Consider the following 6,124-nt stretch of genomic DNA (forward strand, 5'->3'; position numbering starts at 1 on the left):
TTATAAACTGTTGTACCACTATTTGTTTTTTTCTCCGCAGTGATAGTTTACATAAAATTCATATCTTGATAGCACTTTGTGGTTTACAAAGGACTTTATTTTTAAATATAAATTTTATTTTTGTTATGAAGTTAAACATTAACAAATATGAATATTCAAATATCCAAAGAACAAAAAAAGATTATATATTATATCAACGTAGACTATGGACAATTTGTTTTATAATGAAGTATGCATTAAATATAACTGGGTACTGATAAAACTGCCCTGCTGGTCCATGTCCCTCTAGGTTAGATAGCTAGATGGATAAAAATTGATTAAATACTTACCATGTGCCCTGAAAATACAAATATAAACACATATGCAAAAAAAAGCCTTTATTCTCAGAAGTGTAGAGATCTGGAGAGTCAGGAATCAAACTGGGAGAGAAGTGAGCGTGGATGGCTGGTGTGTGCATGGTATAGGTATGTGTGTGTATATGTATGTTTGCAATAATTGCATGTCATAATCTGGACAATATCCATTCTTCATCCACTTGGTTTTTCTTGTATGATGGTTAAAATGCTTGGGAACAACTTTGGTTATCTTCCAGGAGATTCTGTAATGTTCTGGGGATTTATGTAACTAATGCTGCATCATTTGTAAGCAAGAGCAGCTGAAGGACCTTATTATCTGTAGGCAGCTTCTCTTCAATTTGCATTCTGAATTGGATCTTCCTATGACAGTGGTAAACAACTTTAGTGAGTTTATGCTTCACCAAATATTTATGATCAGAGAGGGTCATCAAATATATGTATTATATCTTTCAATTTATAGTGAATATTTTTGATATGTTGTTGTTATACATCTTATTGAAAGAAAGTCTTTGAGGTGTTTTGCTGTAACAATAAATAAACACTATGGGATTTGGTATTTTCTATATTTTTCAATCAGTTACATGTATGTGATGGTTAAGATGGGATCTGCTGTAAAATATTTTTTGCAAAAACTTGGCTATTTCCTACAAGTGCCCTCATCATGGATGCCCTTCAAGAGTATGTAATTATTCTCATAGCATTTTTATAAATAATTGTGAAAGTAGGTATATAGATCAGTAGTTGTTAAAGTGCTTCCATTCACTTATTTTTTTTAGTAAAGAGTCCAAATTTTTTTCACACACGATTGATATCTTTATCTTTCTTAGGGATCTTGTCAATCAACCCTCCAAATGCCCTCTCAATCATGTTGCTGTCAGCATGGATCTCCTGTGTCTACTCCAGCTGCTTTTCCCATCTTTGTTTTCTTTGGTGCCATTTCTATGCCCACTATAAACACATCCAGGAATGTTCAAATGAGACTATTGACCTTGATGATAAAAAAGTTTGTTATAGTTGCTACAATTTTTTAACAGATCTTTTCCATTTTCTTCTATTTGTTGTTCTTTCATTTTCATCCGTATGTTCTCTTGGGATGATTTCATGTAGGTCTCTGCCAAATTTTATTTAAGCTTGTTTTATGTGCCATTGCTTGTCTCTGCTATATTAGACAACATTGCTCTCAATTGACCATCATCAGTCCTAAGATTTTACAAATGAGTTTGTATTTTCAAACAGTATTTCCATTGGCTGTCATTTTCCCTTGCATGGAAAATAAGTCAACTATTTTCAGAGTAAAGTATTTTTGTGCTTTCCCCCCTTTTAAAGGCAATTGATTTACACCAGTTAAACTTCTTTATGAAATTATTATCTTTCCATTTCCCTTTTTTGCCCACATCCCATTTTCATCACCAGTAACTTATTTGAATAGGTTAGAGATGATCTTTTTCAATTGTATGCCATTACTTTTTCTAATTTTTATTCTTTCTTCTCTTTGTACTGATTTTTTACTTAGATTCTGTGTAGTCTACAACTATTTAGCTTCTCCCATTTGTTATTTTTAGTCCATATTTCTCAATATTTTCTCACCATTCTCACTTATTCACGATTTTGCTTTGAAGTCACTAAATGTGTAATATATGTTGATTTAATGTTGAGGATGATATTAAGTTCTCCACATAATTTCTCTAACCCTTCATTCTTTACAAAAGATATTTCATAGATTGCGATTATTTTCATAGTGCTCTCTTTGTACATGCATTATCATGAACATTGAGAGATTAAATGGCCAAATACTCCACGAAATAATATTCCTTGTTGCCTTTGGTTGCACACTAAAACCCAACACAGTCAACTCCTTTCTTTGTTTCTCCAAGAACCCATAAGCCATCCTTGGATGTAGCTGTAACTTCCTTCTTTAAGTCTGGATTCATTTATAGGAAGAATGATAAAACTGATATGACTCATTTCCTTTAGAAGTATGTCTACCTCTTGGTCATTGAGCAAGTATAAAACATTACCCCTTTAGTATGTGAGCATATTGGAGATTATGGGAAAAATAAATAAGGACCATTGGTTTTATGACTGATAGGAAGCTAGGGGTTGTAAATTTTATCTCCTAAGAGAAACATAAGTCACTGGACACCAGGAGGTTCTGATTTCTGCCATTAGGAGCAGTGAAGAAGCAAGCATGAAGGAAGTTAAGAAGATAACAGCATTCATTAAGATGGCAGCCGGAGCCGAGTGAGAAGATACTAGCAGGAACAGTCAACTGACAGGAAGACTTCAGCTACCATATTTGGAAACCTGGTAATTGGAAGAGAATTGCTTTGTAGATTGGCTGAAGGACAGATTGGGTAGTCTTTTGATTGGAGATTTGAATTCTACTGCAGTTATTACCATTCATTGCCAGTGAGGTGTGAGAGAGATATTACCTTTCAGATACATAATACCTCTGAGATAATACCTGGTTGTTCTCTGGTTTGAGAGGGAAAAGCAGAGGGAAAAAGGGGCTTTGTAGCTACTTTGCTATGCATGTAGCCAATTGGATGATACATCTTTCTGCTGAATGAAGAGATGGCTAGGCTTGTTTGCAAAGAGTGTTCCTATGAGCTCTCCTTTACTATAATAAGATGCTGAGAGCTGTTTGAATGACATAGAACCCAGTAAAGAACAGGTTGGGATAGTCTGCATTGCCCAAAGAGCCAACCAGAGGAATTATACAGTTCTTTGCCATAAAGAATCTGCTTGTCACTATGATAGCATAATACTTTCTCAGAATCTTTTAAGAGATCATTGTGAGTTAAAGGAGCTTATCACTGATTCATTTTGAGAGCTGAGGATAAGCAAATTTTCCTAGTAAGAGAGTGGTGAAAACCAAAAGAAGCATAGTGACTTAACAGAAAAGTGACTTAACATGAGTCCTGAGGGGAGTGAGGGCATCAAGACCTGAATTTCAGAGTTTTGAGTTGTCCCCAAAACATGGATTTTCTCATCATATGTCCCCTTTCTATATTTCTGTGTGTGCCCACTATCTCCATGGACACTCTATGTATCAGTGGAATAGTATGAATCAAGTTTATGTGTGGACTGTGAAGTATTATTACTGCATTTTCCACATATTGAGTGACTGTGATGTCATAATTATTCTTATTTTTGCCTTATTGTTAATATATGTTTTACGTTTAAGAGTTAATGGTGTCATGGTAATTTATTTTATGTAAATGGAATCACATTAGTGGAAGATTATGAGCTAAAATGGTGAATAGTGCAAGTGTATCACACCCTCCCTTATAAAAGGGTTGCCCCTTGGACTTTGAGACAGGTTAAATCATAGTGGAATGGTGTTTGGGAAATCAAGACCTGTAAGTGTAAGGACAGGTTGGAGAATATGAGCCATCCTACTGATGATGAACTTCTTTGTACTTAATTAGAACAGTCCTTGGAAAGCAGACTTAATCTGTTTCTGAGACTATAGTTAAGTCAACAAATCAGCAAGCATTTATGAAGTGCCTATTATGTGCTAGACACTTTGCCAAGAGCTGGAGATACAAAGAAAAGCAAAAATAAATTCCTGCCCTGAAAGGAGTTCATACTCCAATGGTGAATACAACATGCAAACAACTACATACGTACAAGAAATATACTAGTAAATTGGAAATAAACTAGAGGTAAGGTACTCGCATTGAGAGGGTATTAGGAAACGCCTTTTGTAGAAGTTGGGATTTCAGCTGAGACTTGAGTGAAACCATAGAAGTCAGTAGGCAAAGTTGAGGAGGGAGAGCATTTAAGACCAATGAAAGGGCACAAAATGTCATGTATAGGGAATGGAGAGAGTAAAGTATAAGATGACTGGAAAAGTAAGAAGGGCCTTTCACAAAAGGTTGTGAAGGATTTTGAAAACCAAGCAGAAGATCATAAGTAGAAGGTGATATCAGACCTGTGCTATAGAAGAAACAATTTAGATAGTTGAATGGAAGATGAACTGGAATGGGGAAACATTTGAGTCAGAGAGAGAAACCAGTAGTTTAGATATGAGGTGATGAGAGCCTGAAACAGAGGAGTGGTGAGGTCAAAAGAAAGAAGGGGGCATTGCAAAGATATGTTGTCAAGGTAAAATTGACAGGATGTGGCAACAATTTGGATATGGGAAGGGATGTGTGTGTGAGAGAGAGAGAGAGACAGAGAGACAGAGAGACAGAGAGACAGAGAGGGAGAGAGAGACAGATGCATGGACACACAGACAGACAGAGATAGAGAGACAGAGAGACAGAGAGAGGAATCAAAGGTAACACACAGGTTGTGAACTTAGTTGACTGGGAGGATGGTGATGCATTCAAAAGTAATAGGAAATCTAGGAGGGAGGGTGATATTTGGAGGGAGTTAGTATGTTCAATTGTGTATCTATTGAGTTTAAGAGAGCTATAGCATATCCAATTTAAGATGTTCAGTAAGCAGTTGGAGATGTGAGTCTGGGAGTTAGGAGAGGTTAGGTCTGGATAAAGAGATCTGATAATCTTCAGGATAGAGATGATCATTGAACTCTTGGGAGCTGATGAGATCACCAAGTGAGGCAGTATAGAAGGAGAAGAGAGCCCAGGATAGAGCCCAGGGGGCTATTCACTACCGTCACGTGGCCTGGGTGAAGAGCCAGCAAATGAGACTGAGGAGAGGTCAGAGAGGAAGGAGAACAACCAGGAGATAGTGATATCACGGAAACTTAGAGAGAAGAACATCTAAAAGAAAAGGGATGATGAACAACATCTAAGGTTACAGAGAAGTCAGGAAGGATGAGGCTTGAGAATAGGCCATTAGATTGGGCAATTAAGAGAGCACTGGCAACTTTGGAGGGAGTGGGCCCAGTTAAATAATAATGGGAACAAGACTGAAGAAAGTTAAGAAGTAAGGGGAGAGGAAGTGGATGCAACAATTGTAGACACCCTTCTCAGAGATTTTAACCTTGAAAGGGAAGAGAGATACTGGAGGATAGTTAGTAGAGATGAATAGATTAAGTGAAGGGTTTTTTTGAGAATGGTGGAGGCATGGACATATTTGTTAGGTAGTAGGAAAGTAGCTAGTAGAGAGAGAATAATTGAGGATGAGTGATATAGTGGTGATGATACAGGGGATGATATACTAGAGAAGACAGGAGGGAATGGCATCACTTGGGCATGTAGAAGAATTTGTCTTAGCAAAGGGAAGGGCCATCTCCTTGTTTGAGATAGAGGCGAAAGAGGAGATAGTAGTCTAAGTTATCTGAGTGATGTGAAATGAGAACATAGGAAAAAGTTAGAACTCTTAGTGAATGGTGTCAATTTTTTTCAGTGAAATATGAAGCATGGTTCTCAGCTTAGGGGATGGGGAAAGGGCAACTATGGGAGATTTGAAGAGGGATGTTAAGGTTGAGAAAACATTCTCCAGTGAGTGGAATAGTGAGTTAGTTGATGAGGTATGAAAGAGTTACCTTGCTATATTGAAGGCCCAGTTGAGATTATGTAACATAACCTCTGGTGGGCACAGCAAGGTTTCATGAGTTTAGCTTTTTTTCAGCAGCTTGTGAGGAGAGGCAAAGTCAGTAGATACTGAGAATAATCCAAGGATGAGGCTTCACAAGGCAGGATCAGACATAGGGTATAGGGGCAATGGACTGAAGAGAAGAGAATAGTATAGGGTCAAACTGGTTCACCAAGGGATCAAGATGGGGAAAAGAGGAGAGTTTAGCTAGTGTGTGTGTGTGTGTGTGTGTGTGTGTGTGTGTGTGTGTGTGTGTG

Source organism: Vombatus ursinus, unplaced genomic scaffold (assembly GCF_900497805.2).
Source record: "Vombatus ursinus unplaced genomic scaffold, bare-nosed wombat genome assembly UNPS02014798.1, whole genome shotgun sequence".
NCBI classification, from domain to species: Eukaryota; Metazoa; Chordata; class Mammalia; order Diprotodontia; family Vombatidae; genus Vombatus; species Vombatus ursinus.